Source organism: Oryzias latipes, chromosome 9, assembly GCF_053564925.1.
Source record: "Oryzias latipes strain Hd-rR chromosome 9, Olatipes_Hd-rR_3.1".
Taxonomy (NCBI): Eukaryota; Metazoa; Chordata; class Actinopteri; order Beloniformes; family Adrianichthyidae; genus Oryzias; species Oryzias latipes.
The window spans coordinates 15,159,021-15,175,815 of NC_136245.1; the positions used below are offsets into that span (position 1 = coordinate 15,159,021).

General features: G+C 42.9%; 1 long non-coding RNA gene across 1 annotated transcript; it reads left to right on the forward strand.

The window, feature by feature from the left end:
- Nucleotides 1-10,674: 10,674 nt before the first annotated feature.
- LOC144994563 (uncharacterized) lies at nucleotides 10,675-14,978 on the forward strand. The gene is made up of 2 exons (XR_013658124.1): nucleotides 10,675-10,812; nucleotides 14,749-14,978. It is a non-coding gene; the product is annotated as an uncharacterized LOC144994563 (long non-coding RNA).
- Nucleotides 14,979-16,795: the final 1,817 nt, after the last annotated feature.

Consider the following 16,795-nt stretch of genomic DNA (forward strand, 5'->3'; position numbering starts at 1 on the left):
TTTGATAGACACTTGTGCAAGTGGCTTCCCATTGGCTTCAAGGGTGGTTTTCCACAGCTTCATTGAGTTTCCTATTGAGTCTTGTTGATGTTGTACAGCTCCAAGCATTCAGTGTTCCACGTGTGTGCCATTGAGTCATAGGCTTTCTTGTAATCAATCCAGACTGTGCACAGGTTGGTGTGCCGGGACTGGCAGTCCTGAGCCACTGTTCTGACGACCAGGAATTGGTGTTTGGCTCCTCAGGAGTCTCTACCAACGTCCTTCTGTGTGTTGCTCATGTATCGATCCATGTGCCTATTTATCTTGGTTGCAATGATGCCTGACATGAGCTTACATGTTGTGGAGAGACAGGTTATTGGCCGGTAGTTGGATGGGACTGCACCCTTTGAGGGATCCTTCTGGATCAGGATTGTTCGCCCCTTCCGTTAGCCATACGGGTTGAGTCCCATCTCTTAGCAGCTGGTTCATTTGTGCTGCCAGGCGCTCGTGGAGTGCGGTGAGTTTCTTTAGCCAGTAGGCACGTATCATTTCAGGGCCCAGTGCTGTCCAGTTCTTCATTCCTTAGAATCTTCCTTGGATGTCTGCCACTGTGCTGGTTACTGGATTCTGTTCAGGGAGGTTGCTATGTTCCTTTCTCAGAGAGACCAGCCACTGGGCACTGCTGTTACGTGCTGTCTCTTTCTCCCATATACTTTTCCAGTACTGTTCAGTTTCCAGCCTTGGTGGGTCTGCTCGGCTGTTTTGACCGTGCCACTAAGCGTACACTTTCGCAGGTTGAGTTATGAACAGCCATTCTATCCGTCTGGCTTCATTGTCGCTTGTGTACCTCTTTAGGCGGCTGCTCAAGGCTAAGAGCCTTTGTTTGGCAGTTTCCAGTGCTTCAGGTATGGGTATCTGGCTGCATCTCTTCGGTACTTGCTTTTTCATTGCGCTTCTTTGGGCCTCTGTCAGCTGACTCACATCCCTCCGATCTGCCTTCATTTTGGCCTCCAACCATTGCTTCCATGGTGGGTATTGTTTTCTCCCATGCTTGCTCTTATAGCCAAGCATCTCAGGGATCACTGCTGCTGAAGTGTAAACCAGTTCATTGGTTTCTGTGATTGTTGTGGTAGGAATTGCCCTCAATGCTTCATCCACACTTTCCAGAAGACTTTCAGGCGGTACATCACTTAACCATTGTAGCTGGTGTCTGGGTTGCCTAGTGTTCATTGTAGACATGATCTTGTCTTTCAGGTCAGTTGCTGCCTTGCTCAGCATATCTGTGGTTGTTGGGGCTGTGTACCCAATCTCAGGGTGGGAGTGTGGTATAGCCTCCTCTCTGACCTGCTGTTCTGCCTCTCCCGTGGTATTGCAATTGTATTGTACCGCTTCAATCTCAGGTTGTGATAGGAGTTAATGTTTGTGGATGTTCGACCATTGGGCTACCAGTTGTTTGGCAGTTAGCCTCGATTGTGGGTTTCTAAGTATCCATCAATTCCACATTATCTGTATGTAACCCCTCTGGGTGGGATTATTTGAGTGGTGGCATCCTAACAGAACCTTGTTCTCACATCTAGTCCATTTCCATCTTGTTCCAGTAGCCCACTTTCCATCAGGATGCTCTGGTCCCCCAGCACCTGACGCAAACCTTGTTTGGCAGGGCGACGTCTGAGACGGCATGACATGTGGTTCATTGTCTCTCATGTTGTGAGGTAGGCAGTAGTGTGAAGGGTCTTGCGCAAGCACCCTCACTGGGTGATGTTAATTGCTCACCATTGTTATGGCCCCATTTCATTGCCATTAAATTGTTCATTCCGCCCCTGGGAATCGAACCCTGGTTTCCTGCATGACTGTAGCGGACATTTTGGCCCATTCCTCCATGCAGATCTCCTCTAGAGCAGTGATATTTTGGAGCTGTCACTAAGCAACACAGACTTTCAACCCCCTCCAAAGAGTTTCTATGGGGTTGACATCTAGAGACTGGCATTTCAAGGTCCATTCAAGGACCTTGAAATGCTTCTTACAAAGCCACTCCTTCATTACACGGGCTGTGTGTTTGGGATTGTTGTCATGCCGAACCAGACCCAGCCACGCTTCATCATCAAAATCTTTGCTGATGGAGGGAGGTTTCCACCATTCTTGTGATCACTTTAACGCCATTGGGTGAGATCCTGCTGGGAGACCCAGATGGAGGGAGATTATCGGCTGTAGGAAAACAAGGAAGGAAAAAAAAATAGATATACGATAATATATATATATATATATATATACACACAATATATATATCTATATATCTATATATATATAGATATATAGATATATATAGATATTATACATCTACATATGTATATCTATATTGTATATCTATCTATCTATATAAAATCTCTATTTTCTTTCAAAACCTAACACTAAGCAATGTATTTTAAGGTGGTTTAAGCAAACAGGTAGGACACCCAAAGTTTATTTTATTAAGTACATTTGAGCATAAGTTAAAGAACAGCAGATATACAATAGACTGTCATGGTTTGAGTTTGTTTTGTCTTGGTTTTTGCTTTAGTTTTTGTTCTGTCTTGTTTGGTTCTGTTTCCTGTTTTATTTTGAAAGGGTTCCTGTCTTGTCATGTCTTGAATTGTACTTCCTTGGTCCCCATCTGCCCTGATCGTGTTCACCTGTGTCTTGTCTGCCCTGTCTGTATATAAGTCTTGTCTCTGCCTTCCTCTTGTGCTGGTCCATTAGCTTCTTGTCACAGTGTTAATGGCTAACGTCTGTAACCACGTCTGTAAGCCACGCTCATGTTCCATGTTTCTAGCCACGCCACAGTAAGTTTTGTTTTGTTTTGTAATCCTGCTCGGCAGCGCCTTTTGTTTGTTTGTTTATTAAACCCTCTAGTCCCAAAACCGTTTTGCCTCCCGTCTCTGCGTCTGGGTTCTACCGGCTCTCGAGCCCCCCTCACCGTGACATAGACCATTTATATGTAGTGTAGAAAGTATACTACTAATACTTTAGTTTGAAAACTTACAGACTAAAATGGAACATTTTAAGTTTATAATATCTCACTTTAACTATAGTCTAAGTATATTTGTTGTACATTAAAACAGGCTACGTTTTGCTAAGGGATAGGCTTTGTTAAAATGAAAACTAAAAAGAGGGGTTTCATTAGGAGAGTTTTACAAAAATCTAAAAAATTGATATTTCAAACTAAAACGTCCCAGGTACTTAAACTACATCAAACACTGCTTCAAAGTTGATGGCATGGCAATGTTTTCAACTTTTACTTCTTATTTTGATTTTGCTAAAACATTCTGCAGTTTTGATAGCGTACCAAAGATTAAGGGCCTGCCTGTAGCACAGAATTTGACTGGTGCAATGTCGATAGCTCTGCAGACTGTTGATTAGTAGTTCTACTCATAAGGTTTTCTAATTGTCAGTGTCCAGGCACAGCTAACCCACACACTGATACACTAAACTCATGTTTGCTGTGTAATGCAAATTAATACTTTGTGCAAAACTTTGCAGAAAAAATATGAACACATGTAACATGCCTGTTGTGAATAGGATTTTTCAAAATGTCTGTCAAAATTGGTTGATATTTAGAGGATACCAAAACAAAAATAGCTAAGCCAACTCAGAGCTAAAGTAGAAAAAAGATCCCAAAAAAAAGAAAAAATCTCAGTATGATCAGATAACCCGACTTTCTTTTTTCCAGTGTTTTCTTTCTTTCTCTTTAAATATCGCTACAGTCAGCCTCCGGGTGGCCTACTATAGCTCAGAGTTAGCTTTTTTTATTTTGTTAGTTTTCATCCATTTTAATAACCCTCAATGACCCCTTTCAGTGTCACGGTGCTGCTGGAGCCTGTCCCAGCTACTGTTGGTACACCTGGACAGGTCCAGGGGGTGAGCACACCCACCATTTCTGTCCTTGGAATTAACTGGCCTGCAAAAAGAACCCTTCACTTCCCTGTTGCTGCTGCCGTTGGCCGGCTGGCAGACAGGAGAGTGGTGGCAGCAGGGAAGTGTGGAACCCTCCACCGCCTGCTTGGGTTTTTCTTATTTTGTTTCATCATTGTCTTATCATCTCTTTTTTGACGAACAAGGATTTTTTTACAGCTAATAAGAGGGATGGCTTTTGCTTTTTTTCCCACCAATACTGGGTCTGGTGCATTGTTTATTTGATTAGCTGTTCTCACAAATGCAGTAGGACTTTGCTGTTATAACCTTTTTGTTTTTTTTTATTATTCAGCAGAGCAATGGTATTAGGATAATTTCTCTTCCAGGGGATCAATACCTACCTAAGAAGTTTAATTTTGTTTTAGTTTAGTAAATGAGCCTCGATGTGCATGCCAACTTAGATCAATGTTTCGGGACTCAAGGTACATGCCTGTGACCTATTTTTGACAGTTTGTTAACCGGGGAAATTTCGTCAGATCATATTTTTTATTTCAATTTGTGTACAAAGTATTAATTGCGCAAAACTTTTTTTATTTATTCAGATGTTTCTTATTGACAGTTATCTTACACCACTGCTAGAAGACATGTCACGGCTTGCATATGTCATCAAACAGTGACTCTATATAGCCAATCTACCGTGCCAGTTTTAACTTGTACCTTGTGTGGCTTTTTGTTGTCTTTTATGGTGCATGAAGAGCAACATATGCAAGACAGCAGACTCTTGAGATATTATTTGGTGTGCTTCTTCTCATTAGCATCTCCATGTTGCATTTTTGGGCCTCAGTACTTGAAATTGATCTCATGGTAAGGGTTTATGATTACAAAAAGAAGCTTGAGTCAAATCTTTTATCTTTTATTTTTGTCTTGATAGTAAACAATATGATTGTTTTACTATAACATATTAAGAATCCTACAAAAGCATTTTGCTTGAAAACTGAGCCTTGACACACTGTTCAAGCTGAACTACATCCCATCCATGCAGTCAATGCACATGATTTAATTTGCTATGCTGTGAAGAGCGTCATAATTTATTGTCGCACTGTTGATGCCACTGTGTTCTCCATTTTGCGTGTCACAGCACAGGATCCCTATCCTGTTTTCAAGTGCTATGGAACACCTCTGTGAGGAGGGTCCAGGGATGGCACCAGAGTGATATCAGCTACCAAAAGAGCTGAACTCTGGACCAAATGCACTCTGGGATAGCTCAACAGTTGTACTATGAGTTGGTCGTGAAGTTAATTAATTAGCCTTTCCTGAGACCTTCACTTTAAGGCAGACCACATTCATTTGCATGATCTCACCAGAGTCCAGCTTTATCACTTGCTCATCAAAGCTGCTTAACTATTTAGCCATAAGGGGGCACAAGTTTGGGTCCCCCTGTGCCGGTCCCAAATATAGGGGGGGATAAAATATAGGGGTTTGTAAGGAACGACATCCGGCGTAAAAATCTCTGCCAAACCACATGTGTAAATCAGTAAAAGCTGTATCGGTGTGGCGACCCCTGAAAGGATGTTCTGAGATGTGAAAAACAACAAAAAAAGCAAACTCTAAATTAAAACCAACTTAGGTCTGACATTGAGTTAATCTTTACTAGTGTGAGTGTATTCTGATAAAGGTCAAGTAGAATTAAAAAGTGCAGCAATTAGAGACATTTCTCCTCTGGCCAGTCATGTGTACTGAAAGCACATGGAAGGCATACTGAAGTAGATAGAAGTTTGTTATAATTTTGAAATATCAGGTATCTTAATGAAATCTGTGTTAACACTGGCCACATTTCTCTGGGGATTATTTTTTGGTATTTATTTTCTAAATCAAAAAGGGTTTAGCTCACTCATGTCCCACACACAGCAAAATCAAAACTATAAAAACTAAGCTTCTAAGCTTAAAATGACCATGCAAAAATACAGGTCGAAGTGTTATGAATCTATTATTTCTTTTAAGTATTTTAGACCTCCAAAGTTGTTTCATACCACATCAGGCGTGATACGAACTAATTTTCTTTCATCTTAGAATCTACGGAGTCTGTGTGTTGTTTTTTTTCTAGAGCCCCTAAACTTTGCAACCAATAATTGTCACTCACAATTCAATTTCTGGGCTTGACAGTCTCAGTGTCAATAGTAAATAATAATAATAAAATTTATTTATAAAGTTTATAAAGGTCCTTTCAAGATAAAAATCACAATCTGCTTCTCAGTTAAACATGGTCAACATGTTCTTAACCCTTGTGCTATCATATGACCCCACCCTTACATTGACGTGTTCTCCCTACCAGGACAAAGGTGGATAAAGGTGGAAAGATTTCATGTAATCCATGAACACCAGTGAAGATCACAAATTATTGAAGAAAAAAGGTTCAGCGCACTGTCTTGTGGGGTCTAGATGACCCAACTCCCAATTTTATAGTGCCTAGTATAGCACAAGGGTTACACCTCAGAGAGCCTCAAATGGACTCCCATGATCCTGTTCTATCCTGGTCCAGTTTGAATTTAATTTTTTTGTCTATTGTCAGAACAAAGGTCATACCCAGAGGATGACATTTTTTTGATACCCACAGACGAATGACAAAACTCATACTTAATAATTAAATAATTCAATATTAATAATTAAATTTATTAGATGTGGTGGATAAATGCAAGTGCCTAGGATAGCACAAGGGTTACAAAGACATTCACTCTTGATTACCATGTATGTGTGTTCGTAAGAGAAGCATAAGTCCATATAAGTCGACAATTTCGAACAATCTTCTAAAACTTCACCGATAAGCTTTTTCCCATAATTCCACTAAATCACAAAAATATTCAAATGTTTCAGAGGCAGAAAATAGTTTGGACTGAAACATTACAGAGCACATTGGGAGCATGAAACCAGACCTTACTGCACTTAACTACAGATAAGTATGAACACGTATGTCACTCTGTTACTGTTTAGGATTCCCTCTGCATGAACTACTACAGCAATGTGGTGAGGCGTCGACTAAGTCTGTACATGTTACTATTGTGGTGTAAAATAGCCTTGGATTATTCTGTCTGCTGTACTAAGGTTTTCTGGTTTGTTGGGTATGACGTCTCTTCTGCTTTCTAATGAAATCTATAAATTCTTTCGGTTGAACAGTTGTGCTACTATTGAACCTTTCATGGCACAGTGAATCAACATCAGCTGAGACAATTCACTAGAGACTCCTCCTTGTCAGTATGTGTCACTGTTGACCAAAAGTAGCTGTAGTGCAGGAAGTTGAAAAGTCAACTGGCTGACATTCAATATTAAATTGCCTGTACATGTAAATAAGTAAGTAAAGATTGTCTGCTGAATGAAAACCTTAAACTGGCCTTCTAATAGTGGCATTATTTCCCTGTATATCCATTCTTAAAAGTTACCCCTGTGATGAAAATAATGTTTTTTGAGTTTTTGACATGTTCGTGTGGCATTTTTTTTATGAAAGAGAACAAACGTTATAAAAAATCATTTCATTTTTGCATTTCTGAGTATTTCTCCTTTTAAATCGCTGAATTAATTCTCAATTTGAATTAATGAGCCGTCGTGATGTCACAACAGCCCAGGACTGCATGGGCATTACGCAAGATCCTTGATCTGCCCTGAAGAAAAAAACGTCTCAAATGTGAGACTTTAATAAAGTCTCAAATGTGTTCTCTCTCTGACCGAGTTTGAAGGCTTGCTGTCCCGCATTAACCAGAGAGGGTAAAAATAAAAACAAGAAAAAAATCTGGGGACCTTTTTTATTATTGCCTTGATGAAAATAAGAAAATTACTTCAAAGTTCTGGAGGCCCGAGCAGGCTGGCTCCCCAACCCGCAGCAGTTTTCTGTCTGCCCACCAGCTCGCCTCCTGGGAGCCCAGCATAGTGATCGGTCTCGCTCCAGCCCCATCAGCCCTGTGACAGACTATCCAGGATGTACCCGCCATTGCCCAACACTTCAGATTGTGTGACTTATGACGTATGACTTAATATAGAAACTGGCCACTTCTGCCACGCAATTCGCGTTTGGTGTGAATGCAGCTTAACCATAACCTTTAATCCTAAACTTCATCTTTCCTCTGGGTCCATGCAGGCAAGAAAAAAATTCAGCACTGGCCACATGTATTTAGAAAATTGCGTGCGAATAGGTACTATTTTTATGGGATTTCATTTTATTTTATTTGCTGTGCAAGTCAATTCAACAATCTGCATGTGCTAGCATCAAATCAATTCTGAGCCACAGCCAGTGTTGCTTGATGGTGCAATGTAGCCTAAATTACAATATAATTCAAAGCATTTTTCATGGACTTAAAGTTCCTTTCTGTGTATCATTTTATCAAACAGCAGGGTCTGGTGCAGATTCATTTTGTTCTTCTGCACATTGCTCAAAAAGTGTCAATTTGGAACCAAAAACATGTCACTTTTCACCTTTTGTTTATATCCCAAAGATAAACTTTTGAGAATAGAGACTGTCAGTCAGTGTTGTTCGCCCCCCCCCGTGTCAAGCTCTTCACTCATACAGGCTCAGCACCAATGGGCACGCCCATGTAGAGGTGATTTTGGCAACAGTGGCTCCAGATTCGCATCAAATATGGCTTTTTAAGACATTCAGTTTTGTGGGATTTTGGTTTAAAACGTCCTCATAATAATTAAAGCACCACAGGGAATGTTTTTATTCATAAAAATGTCACAGGGGGACTTGAAAACTTTGTGATCTTGATTGACTAAAGCAAATCCAAAAACACCTTTGCCTCTAAGGGTGTACTCAGACTGGAGACATTTGGTTTGCTTGAAGTGAGCAAGAGTTTGTTTCCCCAAATAATCCAGAACAAATTTTCAGTCTGAATACACCCAAGCTGACCCTGGTCTGCTGGAACCTCTCTTGGACCCATCTTTTGAGGTGGTCTCAATTAGTTTCCAATCGGACTGAGCTTTGGTCCGCTCTAGGTTTGTCTCCGTCTGAGTAGCCTCCGTCCTCAGATAGGAAAATTACAACCAAATAGCTACCATAGCCGGTTATTATGGCATATAAATAGAGTAGGAGGCAACCATGACAATGAGACACAGCAACTCATTGAAATTTGGTTGGATAAATCCAGGCAAATTAAAAAACAACATGATACACATGATAGAAGAAATCTCCAATGTTAAGTTTTTTCCTATATATTATATAGATATTATATTATATATTATATACATTTTAGCAGTTTCAGTTTAAATGATCACAATGGAAACAATTGATAAATTTACCTAAATATTTACAACGGTAGTTTTTTTTTTTTCATTTTACTAAATTACCTCAAAATATGCTTTTTATTGATAGCTTCTACCTTTTAGTTTTTTTTAAGACAAGCCTGAGATCAAGAATCACATAAAGAAAGAAAAAACGCCCCTCTCACCCTTCTGCGGGTGGTTTCTCACCCAAGCTCGAGTCCTCTACCAGAGCTTCAGGGTCCTGCGCAGTACCTGAGCTCTTCTTAGCACTAGGATCTATTGTAGCCACTCCTCCAGCTTGAGGGTTACTGCCCCGAATGTCGAAATAACCTTAATTTTAATTTTTATGCCGATGATACTCAACTTTACGTATCCTTTAAACCTGGTGACCATGGTCTTTTAAAGAATTTCAATAGCTGCATTGCTGATATTAAAACCTGGATCGCCCAAAATTATCTGCAGTTGAATATGGACAAAACTGATGTAATTTTTTTTGGTTCAGTTGAGGCCCAAAATGGTGTGGCTCAGAAATTAGAGTCTCTGTCTAACAGTGTTTCTTCAAGCTGCAGAAATCTGGGGGTGATATTTGATACCGATTTGAATTTGGAGACACATGTTAAATCGGTGGTCAAATCTTGTTTTTGGTAACTACATAGGTTATACAGGATAACCCCTCTCCTATCTAAAAAATGTCTTGAGATGGTGATTCACGCTTTTATTTTTTCCCTTTTGGACTATTGTAACGCACTCTACACATAAACACATACTCTACACCAGAAAACTGGTCTGTCATCTTTGCATTGTAGGTCCTCTTTGCAGCCTTGATCTCCTTTTGGCAGCGTCAAAACTGTCATGGTGCCCCTGGCAGCTCTCCTCCCCCTCCCCTCTCTGCTCTGTTCCTGATGTGACCAGCTGTAACCACTCACCTCATCAGCCTGCAGCCCTCTTAAGGAGTTCCAGTTCCAGTTTGTTGTTCCTCTACGGTGCATAGTCTGCTCACCTCATGCATCTTGTTCATGCCTGTCTTCCTCTCGCTAATCTGCTCCTTATGCCTCACCCACAGGAAAAGAAATCCACGAGTGCTCACCTGGTTACCGTCACCATTCCATGCTCCTTGTCTTCGCCTCGGATCTAGTTCAAGCCAAGCTCTCCTGATCTGCTACTGCCGAACCCTCCAGCCACGCCTCGCCTCCTAGCCAGGATTCCTGATCTTCATCATACTATTTAGCAACTGAACTCTGCTTTCAACTTTACCACTGAACTATCTGGCTGTAAATTAAATCATCTTACTTACCTTACATTCTCCTGGGATTTCTTCCGGGTTCCAGCATCTGGGTCTGCCAAGTCAAGTGATATCATGACAGAACGAACTGGCCAAACTCCTGACCCAGCTGACCCGGAAGGACTCCGCCTCACCATATTCCAACAAGGAATAATCCTCAACTGTCAACAGATGCTCTCTCCCAGATGTCCTCTGCGCAGCAGGATCTTTTTCGCCACCACGACGGTATAACTCAGACTCTCATGGAAGTAACCGGACAAATCTCCAATCCTACTGTTTCAGCTCCGCCACCATCTTCCAGCAACGTTCCAGCCTCTACTTCCGCCACGTCACCGGAAAACTTCCGCCTCCAGCCTGAACCCAGCCTGCAGAGGTTTTTTACTATAATGTCAACTCATCTTCCAACAAGCACCCAGGTATTACCAGAATGATCACAGCAAAATCACTCTGATTGTTAATGCCCTCCGTAATAAAGTACTTCAGTGGGCTCAAGCCGTTCTGGCCACTCATCCCATTTCTCATTTGCCATTTGACTGATTCATTGGAGAGTTTCATCTAGTTTTTGACCAGCTAAGCAAGCAGGAAGAAGCTATCCAACGGTTGCTTAGCCTCAAGCAACGCAACCGTTCGGTAAATGACCACGTAATAGACTTTCGGATTCTGGCGTTTGAGGCAGGCTGGCCCGACACTGCACTCAAGGAAATTTTCTACCAGTCACTAAATGAAAATATTAAGGACCATTTCTCAGCCTGAAGCTAACCACTTCGAAGATCTCATTTCCGCATCCGATCGGACGTCCGGCTTCGTGAACGTCAAACAGAACGAAGTCTTCAGCAATTGTCTCACTCCTACTCGCACACCAATGCTTAATGTTATCCTCCATCGGGACACGAATCATCTGGTAGCTTCACTGAGGAACCCATGCAAATCGCACATTAAAAACTAACTGCTGAAGAAAGACAGAAACGCAAGGAAGAGGGTTTATGTCTTTATTGTGGGAACCCAGGTCACTTAGTCTCACAATGCTCTCTCCGTTTAAACTCCAGAACCCCCTGTTAGACGACAGGCCACGGGGGGATAATTCAGGAAACTAATGAAAAACATTTCCTTTTTTTACCTGTCAAGATCTCTCATAAATCTGTGATTCATGAGTTCAAGGCGCTCATCGACTCAGGCGCTGAATACAGTCCCATAGATCAGCACTTCGTTAATCACCTTTCTTTACCTACTGAACCACTTAGTTCCCCTATCAAAGCGGCCAGGTTAGGTGGCCAGTAACTCTCTAGAATCACGCACCGCAATAAACCCATTCTCATACTCACCTCCAGTAACCACAGAGAATATCTCCGTTTTTTTGTCACGCAATCCCCTCAGACCCCTATTATTCTGGGGTTCTCCTGGCTTCAACTTCAAAATCCCCAGATCGGCTGGTCCTCCCAACGTATCTCCAATTGGAGTACGTTTTGTATGGCTAATTGCCTACATTCTGCTATTCCTTCCACCATTTCTCCTGTCTCCAAAAGTACATAGATCTTACCAAAGTACCTCCTTGTTACCATGATCTTAAGACTGTGTTTTGTAAGGCTAAAGCCTGTGCTTTACCTCCCCACAGGCCCTATGACTGTTCTATTGAACTCCGTAGTGGCGCTACTCTTCCTGAGGATAAATCATTTAAGCTGTCCGGTCCCGAAAAATCTGCCATGGAAAACTACATACAGGAAGCTCTCTCCTCAGGTCACATCCGTCCCTCATTCTCCCTAGTCGGTGCAGGGTTTTTCTTCATTGAGAAGAAAGACAAGTCCTGAAGACCCTGCATCGATTATCGTGAATTGAACCAAATTACTGTTAAAGACAATTATTCTCTTCCGCTCATAAATTCTGCTTTTGATTCTGTCCAAGAGGCTCATATTTTTTCTAAGCTTGATCTCCGCAAGGCCTATCACCTGGTTTGCATTTGAGAAGGCAATGAGTGGAAAATGGCCTTCAACACACCTTTGGGTCAGTATGAGTACCTCGTTATGCCCTTCGGACTCACTAACGCTCCTGCGGTATTCCAAAGACTTGTTAATGACGTCCTCCGTGATTTTCTCAACCGCTTCGTCTTTGTTTATCTCAGCGAAATCCTCATCTACTCTAATAACCTTGCTCAACATGAACACCACGTCCGCTTCGTTCTAGAGAGACTACTCGAAAATCAGTTATTTGTCAAGTCCGAAAAATGTGAATTCCATGTGTCCACTGTACCCTTTCTGGGGTCTATCATTGAGGCAGGTAGCATCCGACCTAACCCGTCAAAGATAGAAGTTGTCACTAATTGGAAGATCCCGGAGACGCGTAAGAAACTACAACAATTCCTGGGTTTTGCCAATTTCTATAGACGTTTCATCCGCAATGACAGCTGTATAGCCGCACCCCTCACTCAACTCCCCTCGATCAACAGCCCTGATGTTTGAAATCCTGCAGCTAATAATGCTTTTGCTAAGCTCAGAGAACTTTTTGTTTCCGCCCCGGTACTCATCCAACCTGATGTTCTTAAACAAATCATTGTTGAAGTCGAAGCCTCCGACTCTGGAGTAGGGGCCAGTCTCTCCCAATGTGAGGAAACCTCTGGAAAACTCAAGCAAACTTTCCTCCGCAGAGCAAAATTATGATGTCGCGAATCAGGGACTACTGGCTATAAATCTCGCATTAGAAGAATGGCGTCATTTGCTGGAGGGGGCAGAACAACCATTTATAGTCTGGACGGATCACAAGAAACTGGCATATTTACGATCTGTTAAGCGACTCAACTCTCGTCAGGTGCCTGTTTTTTGATAGGTTCAATTTTACTATCACCTCTCATCCCGAAAGCCATAACATCAAGCCTGATGCACTCTCCAGAAAATACAACACCTCTGAAACCACTACCAAATCCACCATTATTCCGACCTCCTGTTTTGTGGGTAACCTCACCTGGGACATTGAAACCAGGGTCCAACAGGCCCAAGGTGAGGAACCCGATCATGTACCATGTCCTCCAGGAACTTTCTTTGTACCCACCTCTCTTAGGTCTGACGTCTTCACTTGGGGGCGTACATCCCGAATTGCATGCCATGGAGGGGTACGTAGAACTGTCAATCTCATAAAGAGACGTTTTTTTGGCCCACAATGGAAAAAAATGTTCGCGAATATGTTGCGGCCTGTACCACCTGTGCTCGCTCCAAAGCATCCAATTCTCCACCCGCTGGTCATCTGCTTCCTCTGTCCACTCCCAGTCGCCCTTGGTTTCAAATAGCAGTGGACTTCGTGACGGGACTACCACCTTCTCAAGGCAATACTGTTATTTTTACCATCATAGATAATTTCTCTAAATCTGTCCAATTCATTCCCCCTCCCAGTTACCTATCGCTACTGAGACCGCCGACTTTCTGGTCAATCAAGTATTGTGCCATCATGGCATTCCGTTGGACATTGTTTCAGGCCGCGGTCCTCAGTTCATCTCACAGGTCTCTCGTCAGTATACCACCCTCAGTCCAACTGCCAAGCGGAGAGGGCCAACCAGGAGCTGGAAGTTACTCTCAGGTGTCTGGCTGCCCAAAATAGTGCTGACTGGTCTAAGTTCCTGGTGTGGTTAGAGTATGCTCACAATACTCACCCCTCTACCGCCACGGGAATGTCTCCCTTCGAAGCCTTCCTAGGGTACTCACCACCTCTGTTTCCGTCACAGGAACTCAATCTAGCAGTGCCCTCGGTCCAACTCTATCTCCAGTGGTACCAACAGATTTGGCACCAGACCAGGGCCGCTCTTCTCCGCACCAAGGAGAGCAACTGCCAGATAGCTAATCGCCACAGGGTGGTGGGACCCACTTAGCAACCTGGTCAAAGGGTATGGCTTTCGTCGAACATCCCCATCCAGGCTACCTCCCATAAATTGGCGCCCCACTACATCGGTCGCTATGTCATCGACCGCATCATCAATCCTTCATGTGTCCGCCTCCGGTTACCAGCTGCCCTCAAGGTCCACCCCTCCTTCCATGTCTCTCAAATTAAGCCAGTTAACATAAGCCCTTTGTGCCCGCCGTCCGCTTCCCCTCCACCCGCCCATGTCAGGTGACCGTCAGGTGGCGGTCGTAGTGGGGGGGGGGGGTCCTGTCATGGTGCCTCTGGCAGCTCTCCTCCCCCTCCCCTTCTCTGCTCTGTTCCTGACGTGACCAGTTGTAACCACTCACCTTCTCAGCCTGCAGCCCTCTTAAGAAGTTCCAGTATTCATCGCCAGTTTGTTGTTCCTCTACGGTGCATAGTCTGGTCGCCTCATGCATCTTGTTCATGCCTGTCTTCCTCTCGCTAATCTGCTCCTTATGCCTCACCCACAGGAAAAGAAATCCACGAGTGCTCACCTGGTTACCGTCACCATTCCATGCTCCTTGTCTTCGTCTCGGATCTAGTTCAAGCCAAGCTCTCCTGATCTGCTACTGCCGAACCCTCCAGCCACGCCTCGCCTCCTAGCCAAGATTCCTGATCTTAATCATACTATTTAGCATCTGAACTCTGCTTTCAAGTTTGCCACTGAACTATCTGGTTGTAAATTAAATCATCTTACTTACTTTACGTTCTCCTGGGTTTTCTTCCGGGTTCCAGCATCTGGGTCTGCCAAGTCAAGTGATATCATGATAGAAACAACAGAACAAACCCACCAAGGCTGGAACTTGAACTTGCAGAGAGACATGATTATGAAGCACAGTTTAAACTGAAAGCTATCAGCTGCGCGGAGGAACATGAGAATCAAGCAGCTGCCAGAGAACTCAAGTGAATGAATCGATGGTTCACAAGTTCGGAGAGCTGTAGTTTGCTCTTTTGTTAAAGAATATCCTACTGTTCTTTAACTATTGCTATGTTTACAAAATTATGTTGATAAAAGAATGACTAAGTTTCACTGTATATCTCTAGAAAGTTCGAAAACATTGTTTACATGAAAATGTTGTCCTGTAATTCTTTAATTAAGTTACCAAAACACGTTTGTCTGTGCATGACACATTGTTTCTAGTTTGTATGATTTGTCTTGGATTAGAAGAATTTCTTTTAAAAAAGACCCACAACAGTGAAGCTTTTTTGAGTCAGTCACACACAAGGTTTTTTTGAAGAAAAAAAAATGAAGCTCACAAAAAAAATTTATATTTTGAAGTTGGTTGGGATCCTAACTAAGGCTACGTTCACACTACAGGCTGAAATGACCCAATTTCGATTTTTTTTGCCCCTATGCGACCTGTATCTGAACCTTTCATGACAGTCTGAACGACACAGATCCGATCTTTTCAAATTTAACCCAGGCCACTTGGGTATGTGGTCCTGAATCCGATACGTATCCGATCTTTTGAAATGTGACCTCCGTCTGAACGGCCAGGCCCATATGTATCTGACCCGTACGTCATTGATACGCTACAAACATCATAATTCTGCGTTGAAGTAGGCGGAAACAAGGACATAAACATCAACCGTGGCGAATGATGCTGCGGAGACCAGTCAGTGGAAAGGAAGCGACGTCACCGATTTGATTCATATTTGGGGTGACAGCTCTATTCAGGCCAAACTCGAGGGCTCTTATCGCAAGAGAGAGGTTTTTGAAAAAATGTCAATTCAATTCAATTCAATTCAATTTTATTTGTATAGCCCAAAATCACAACAACAGTCGTCTCGATGGGCTTCGAAGTAAAACATGAACTTAAAAGGATCACGAATACAAAGAGTTCAATAGGAAAATACTAAAATGAACTAACAAACTGACTATGCTATACTGGCATCCCTGCCCTTAGACCCCCCTTCGCGGTAAGGAAAAACTCCCAAAAAAAACGGATTCTGGAAAAAACGAAGAAACTTCAGGGGTGCCCACATGAAGGAGGGATCCTCCCCCAGGACGGACAGGCGATTTACCAGAACTCTTAGAGAAGAATTAACTTATCTAAATCTACAACTACATATATAAAAGTCCAGCAGACGAGCTTCATCCAGCCGTGGTTGTGGGGACGAAAGGCGCGAGTCAAGCCGGAGACAGGAACCACAGCCAGATGTATGAGCAGGAGCAGAGACGAGGTACTCGGTCAGGTACAGAGCAGAGATGAGCCAGAGGCAGGATCCACAGCCAGGTGTAGGAGTGGGAGCAAAGGCGAGGTAGACGGTCAGCAACTGGAGCACGGATGAGCCAACTGGAGTCTGGAAGCACTCCCACTCCCCAGGAGGGGAGAGGAAAAGAGGGACAATACATGAATCGCACTGTACCAAACAGAGGCATGGAGAACTAAATGATAAATTATGATCAAGAATAGAGGAGAGGAAGGGTAGAAGTAGAAAAGAAAAGAGGACAGAACCCCAGTGCACCATAGTTACCCCAGCTTCAACTTCTAGCAGCCTTTTAAAAGAAATAGT